Source organism: Prunus avium, chromosome 3 (genome assembly GCF_965620075.1).
Source record: "Prunus avium chromosome 3, drPruAviu1.hap1.1, whole genome shotgun sequence".
Classification (NCBI taxonomy): Eukaryota; Viridiplantae; Streptophyta; class Magnoliopsida; order Rosales; family Rosaceae; genus Prunus; species Prunus avium.
In genome coordinates this window covers 18,625,820-18,633,150 of record NC_142286.1, presented here as the reverse complement: position 1 = coordinate 18,633,150, position 7,331 = coordinate 18,625,820, and the positions used below count along the sequence as shown (strand labels likewise).

The window sequence follows — 7,331 nt, the reverse complement described above, 5'->3', positions numbered from 1 at the left end:
TTCCATACTTCTAGCGATTGGAATTCACTCAAAACTCACCAAATGACTCCTCCCACCATATTATGATGTTGCCCAAGTTTGGGGCTCGATCCGAAATCAATAGGTGTGAGAAATTGGATAATTCAAGTTCAACGGCAGTTCGTTCCTAATTGGAGTGGTTGGTGTATGCCATACATCTAGCAATTGGATTTCACTCAAAACTCACCAAATGACTCCTCCCACCATATTATGATGTTGCCCAAGTTTTGGGCTCGATCCGAAATCAATAGGTGTGAGAAATTCGACAATTCAAGTTCAACGGCAGTTCGTTCCTAATTGGAGTGGTTGGTGTATTCCGTACTTCTAGCGATTGGATTTCACTCAAAACTCACAAAATGACTCCGCCCACCATATTATGATGTTGCCCAAGTTTTGGGCTCGATCCGAAATCAATAGGTGTGAGAAATTGGTCATTTCAATTTCAACGACAGTTCTTTCCTAATTGGAGTGGTTATTGTATTCCATACTTCTAGCGATTGGATTTCACTCAAAACTCACCAAATGACTCCTCCCACCATATTATGATGTTGCCCAAGTTTTGGGCTCGATCCGAAATCAGTAGGTGTTCCAAATTGGACGATTCAAGTTCAACGGCAGTTCGTTCTTAATAGGATTGGTTGGTGTATTCCATACTTCTAGCGATTGGATTTCACTCAAAACTGACCAAATGACTCCTCCCACCATATTATGATGTTGCCCAAGTTTGGGGCTCTATCCGAAATCAATAGGTGTGAGAATTTGGACAATTCAAGTTCAACGGCAGTTCGTTCGTAATTGGAGTGGTTGGTGTATTCCATACTTCTAGCGATTGGATTTCACTCAAAACTCACCAAATGACTCCTCCCACCATATTATGATGTTGCCCAAGTTTGGGGCTCGATCCGAAATCAATAGGTGTGAGAAATTGGACAATTCAAGTTCAACGGCAGTTCGTTCCTAATTGGAGTGGTTGGTGGCGATTGGATTTCACTCAAAACTCACCAAATGACTCCTCCCACCATATTATGATGTTGCCCAAGTTTTGGGCTCGATCCGTAATCAATAGGTGTGAGAAATTGGTCAATTCAATTTCAACGAAAGTTTGTTCCTAATTGGAGTGGTTGGTGTATTCCATACTTCTAGCGATTGGATTTCTCTCAAAACTCACCAAATGATCCTCCCACCATATTATGATGTTGCCCAAGTTTTGGGCTCGATCTGAAATCAATAGGTGTTCCAAATTGGACAATTCAAGTTCAACGGCAGTTCGTTCCTAACTGGAGTGGTTGGTATATTCCATACTTCTAGCGATTGGATTTTACTCAAAACTCTCCAAATGACTCCACACACCATATTATGACACGTTTACCTCTTGTATCCGTATGTTGGGTCTCCATTGCTATCTCCTCAAAGAGTTTGTATGTTTCTTCTGGAGTTTTGGTTTTAAAAGAACCACCTGCAAAATTGGTGACTATATTATGACTAGAAGGGGTTAGTCCCTTATAAAACATACGCATTTGAAGCTTCAATGGAATCCCATGATGAGGACATTGGTTGAGCAGCCCATTGAATCTCTCCCATGCTTCACAAAACGATTCATCATCTTGCTGTGCAAATAACAAGATCTTATCCCTAAGCATGTCGGTCTTTTGCGTGGAGAAGTATTTCTCCAAGAACTTCTTTTGAATGGCAGCCCATGTAGTGAGTGAACCAGGCTTCAAAGAATTCAACCAATATTTCGCCTTATCCTTCAAAGTGTATGGAAACACTCTCATTCGAAGTTGATCTTCTGTCACACCTGTCAAGGGAAAAGAACTCACAACATTAAAAATATCCTTTATATGAGTTAATGGATCTTCATTAGGTAAACCATAAAAGGAAGGCAGCATATTAAGATGAGAAGATTTAAGCTCATAATTTCGAGCTACAGTGGGCAGCAAAATGCTTGAAGGAGATGCTGGAATTGTTGGGATATCAAGTTCTCCCATGAACTCATTGGCAGCCATCTCTTCTTCTTCTTCTTCTTAGTCTGAACTTGCTTCCGAATTTGAAGGTGAAGAACCAGGAAGTTCAGTGTGGAGAGCAATACTTGTAAATGTGGCAAGAGCTTGCTCTTTTGCAGTTGACAACTCTCTTTCTAGACGATTATGAACTTCAGAGATCACCCGGTTGGGTTGCAACGATGGTCCTGCGTTCAAAGATTTGGAGCGTTGGAACGAAGACCTCACTTGTTCAAGGAACGGTCTTTTAGACATAAACTACCTGAAACAGAAAATTAGATTAATTAGAAACACTAAAAAGAATAGGGTAACCTTGGGCACATAACCAGGGAAGAACTTTCGTTCAGTCCCCGGCAACGGCGCCAAAATTTGTTGTTAATTATTATGTTAACTCGCAATTGTACGGGGCAATTAGTAGTATAGCAAGACAAGTACGAGGTCGTACCCACGAAGACTGAGAAGTTCAAATTAGTTATGTACGTAGATTACCGAATTCAAGAAGTTAGGAAGTTAAGTCTAAAACAGAAATTAAAGTGAGAGTGATTGTGATTGTGAAAGGAAGTGAGCAAACTGAAATTGCAAATGAAAGCAAATAAACAAGTGTAACAAAGAGTGGTTTTAAGAGTTGGAAAACAGATTTGGAGACTAGGGCATTCGAATCACCATAACAATTCAATTCTGGGTTATATGGAGTCAAGTAACAAGTCTAATTCAGATTCAAAGATTGATTCTAGCTAAAGTATGATTAGGCCATGGTGTTTGGTCCAAACCTTGTGTTCCTAATTCCCTAATTTGATCATTTGTTGTCTAACCTAAAATTAAGCATTAGGAACCCATTAAGCATAGAAGAACAATTTAAACAACCAAGCATGTATCTAATCCCTGTTGTCGAATGTCCATACATACTCTTCCTATTCATAGTTCAATTCGAATTAAAGCATGGTGTCTACTCTTAATTCAAACCAAGATAGTTAACAAACAAGTTCTAATGGTGATCAATCATTCAAACAAGCATGTTAACTTATAAGCATAATGAATAAGAACATGAATCATGAATCAAACTTGAAACTCCAAACTTATAAACCCAGAATATTCATGTTAGGTTACATCGAAGCCCTAGTTATGGATTTAGCTACTCATAATGGAAAAGAAACTAAAATAGAAATGGGAAAACATAATGAATGCCATAAGAGTAGAAAAACCCTTTTCTGAAGTTCTTGTAGTGTCCAATGCTTCTCCAAGAGCTTCTCCACGTCTAGAAGGATGTATGAAGGATATGGAGGTGATTTGAGATGAGTTTGAGTGAGTGGTGATGGCTGAGAAAGAGGAAATTCGTAGGGAAATGGAAGGGAGGTTTTCTGGAGCTGTTTTGGTGATTTTGGGGCAGTTTAGAGTATTGGGTTGATTGCTTGAGTGTTTGGGGTTGTGGGAATGTATGAGGATGATTTATGGATGATGGAAGTGTGGAGGATGGCTGAAGTGCATTTTGTAGCTTGAAGACTCCTCTATTTATAGGGCTAAGAGGGAGGAACATCATGATGAAATCCAACACCACCATTCCTCATTTAATACAACCCATAACTCCCACTTCATCTTGTCTATGTTAGTGTGGTTGGAATCAATCCCATCCCATACTTCTTTTGCTGCACCTCAAGCTTTCTTCACATGGGATCAAAGGTGATCAATTGTGGCTGCCTTTTGCTGCCAAACCATGTGGTCTTCTTTTGGTTGTTGAACAAAAACGAGTCTTCTGAACCAGACTTGGTGTAGGAAGGCCAGAGGTTTCAAAACGTATCCAATGCGGCTCCAATTTGGATATGTTATAGTAGACACCCATTGGAACAACTTCTATGAAGAAAGTATTCCCATCGGAGTAGTAGAAGTATGCGTTTTGGGCCTTGAAATTTGGCTGCCGAACAGAGACTGGAATTGACTTCATTTCATTTATGCTTTACATGCATGCACATGCTTTCTCTATAATAACTCCAGCATGTACCAACTTGATCCTTTAGACTTTCATAGCTGGAATGTCTCCCCACTTCACTCATTATGTTGGATCCAAAGTCAGTTGCAGCATGGGTGAGGCACATGGCTCAAAGGAGGAGACAAGGCTCAAAGCTGGCAGCTGCAAATCCTCCTGAGCATGGTTCAGTGTTGGACGGGCTAAGGACTCCACATATGTTCAATTGGGCTGAATTTTGGATATGTTATACTAGACACCCAATTGAACAACTTCTATGACGAATGTCTCCTCATCCGAATTGTGCAGATTGCTGAAATGAGACCTGCAAGGTGACTTACGAAACTGGACTGACAAGAAGTGTGGCCCAACTTTGGTTTTGTCTTTAAGCTCTTGCTCTTATCCCAATCAGCCCTTAACATGCATGGATTGCATCAAATGTGATCTCTTGCTAGCTTAACCTACAAAACACACAAACAGAGGTAAGTGACTCAAAATAAAGAGAAACTAAGCAAAATCACTAAGTAAAGAAGGCAAGCAAGTGTACGAAATTATGGACTTATCAAAACAAAAAATGGATTAAAAGCACAAGTTTAACTCAATAACATAACCAAATCATAAGCTAGAAGGGTACAAAATGATATACAATTATGAACCGATCAAATACCCCCAAACCTAGATTTTGCTAGTCCTCGAGCAAAACAACACAAAACAAAGTTAAAAATAAAAAGTTAACTAAACCACTTTCGTAGGTAACTCGATTGCATTGAGCGTATGCAACAAGCCTTTAAACCTCTAGGCATCCCTAGTAGGAGGAGTTGTGTCTCCTGAGAGTTTAACAGAAACGATACCCACAAACGCATTACTAACTCTACAAAACAAAGTGGTTAGGAAAACTTGAAATCAACTAATGAGAACGAAAGAAAACTTTAGTCATACCTCCAACACCGTAGAGTTGCCAAGATAGGTGATCAATCAGTGTGTAATGTGGAAGCTATAGCTCAAAGGCACACGGTTTCAAAGCAAGCACACTCAAACCTTGAATAAAGAACATGCTTCGACTCTAATTCTCACAGATAACACTCAATCACTCAGAACCAATGGTTTTATTCTCTCAAACAAGCTTAAGTGAGTATATGAAATAGAAGCACAATATTTGGTTAGATCTCATGAAGGGAAACAAATACTAAGAATAGAGATACACACATACTTACCAGCACCCATGAAAACATCCTCAAAGATCAGCTAGGTCTTTCACAAGGTTTGTAATGAAAGGTAAGGTAAGGTCTTTCACAATTCATGTTCACCGGCAGTTCGTTCCTAATTGGAGTGGTTGGTAAATTCCATACTTCTAGCGATTGGATTTCATTCAAAACTCACCAAATGACTCCTCCCACCATATTATGATGTTGCCCAAGTTTTGGGCTCGATCCGAAATCAATAGGTGTGAGAAATTGGTCAATTCAATTTCAACGAAAGTTCGTTCCTAATTGGAGTGGTTGGTGTATTCCATACTTCTAGCGATTAGATTTCACTCAAAACTCACCAAATGAATCCTCCGACCATATTACGATGTTGCCCAAGTTTTGGGCTCGATCCGAAATCAATAGGTGTGAGAAATTGGTCAATTCAATTTCAACGACAGTTCGTTCCTAATTGGAGTGGTTGGTGTATTCCGTACTTCTAGCGATTGGATTTCACTCAAAGCTCAGCAAATGACTCCTCCCTCCATATTATGATGTTGCCCAAGTTTTGGGCTCGATCCGAAATCAATAGGTGTGAGAAATTGGACAATTCAAGTTCAACGACAGTTCGTTCCTAATTGGAGTGGTTGGTGTATTCCATACTTCTAGCGATTTGATTTCACTCAAAACTCAGCAAATGACTCCTCCCACCATATTATGATGTTGCTCAAGTTTTGGGCTCGATCCGAAATCAATAGGTGTTCCAAATTGGACAATCCAAGTTCAACGGTAGTTCGTTCCTAATTGGAGTGGTTGGTGTATTCCATACTTCTAGCAATTGGATTTAACTCAAAACTCACCAAATGACTCCTCCCACCATATTATGATGTTGCCCAAGTTTTGGGCTCATTCCGAAATCAATAGGTGTTCCAAATTGGACAATTCAAGTTCAACGGCATTTCGTTCCTAATTGGAGTGGCTGGTATATTCCATACTTCTAGCGATTGGATTTCACTCAAAACTCACCAAATGACTCCTCCCACCATATTACGATGTTGCCCAAGTTTTGGGCTCGATCCGAAATCAATAGGTGTGAGAAATTGGTCAATTCAATTTCAACGACAGTTCATTCCTAATTGGAGTGGTTGGTGTATTCCATACTTCTAGCGATTGGATTTCCCTCGAAACTCTCCAAATGACTCCTCCCACCATATTATGATGTTGCCCAAGTTTTGGGCTCGATCCGAACTCAATAAGTGTGAGAAATTGGACAATTCAAGTTCAACGGCAGTTCGTTCCTAATTAGAGTGGTTAGTGTATTCCATACTTCTAGCGATTTAGTTTCACTCAAAACTCACCAAATGACTCCTCCCACCATATTATGATGTTGCCCAACTTTTGGGCTTGATACGAAATCAATTGGAGTTCCAAATTGGACAATTCAAGTTCAACGGCAGTTCGTTCCTAATTGGAGTGGTTGGTGTATTCCATACTTCTAGTGATTGGATTTCACTCAAAACTAACCAAATGACTCCTCCCACCATATTATGATGTTGCCCAAGTTTTGGGCTTGATCCGAAATCAATAGCTGTTCCAAATTGGACAATTCAAGTTCAACGGCAGTTCGTTCCTAATTGGAGTGGTTGGTGTATTCCATACTTCTAGCGATCGGATTTCACTCAAAACTCACCAAATGACTCCTCCCACCATATTAAGTTGTTGCCCAAGTTTTGGGCTCGATCCGAAATCAATTGGTGTTCCAAATTGGACAATTCAAGTTCATTGGCAGTTCGATACTAACTGGAGTGGTTGGTGTGTTCCATACTTCTAGCGATTGGATTTCACTCAAAACTCACCAAATGACTCCTCCCACCATATTACGATGTTGCCCAAGTTTTGGGCTCGATCCGAAATCAATAGGTGTGAGAAATTGGTCAATTCAATTTCAACGGCAGTTCGTTCCTAATTGGAGTGGTTGGTGTATTCCATACTTCTAGCGATTTGATTTCACTCAAAACTCACCAAATGACTCCTCCCACCATATTATGATGTAGCCCAACTTTTGGGCTCGATCCGAAATCAATTGGAGTTCCAAATTGGATAATTCAAGTTCAACGGCAGTTCGTTCCTAATTGGAGTGGTTGGTGTATTCCATACTTCTAGCGATTG

The 7,331-nt window shown here is 40.0% G+C and overlaps 1 non-coding gene across 1 annotated transcript; it reads left to right on the top strand.

Moving 5' to 3' along the window:
- Window positions 1-1,551: 1,551 nt before the first annotated feature.
- LOC148295712 (small nucleolar RNA R71) lies at window positions 1,552-1,658 on the top strand. The gene has a single exon (XR_015834821.1). It is a non-coding gene; the product is annotated as a small nucleolar RNA R71 (small nucleolar RNA).
- The last annotated feature ends 5,673 nt before the right edge of the window (window positions 1,659-7,331 follow it).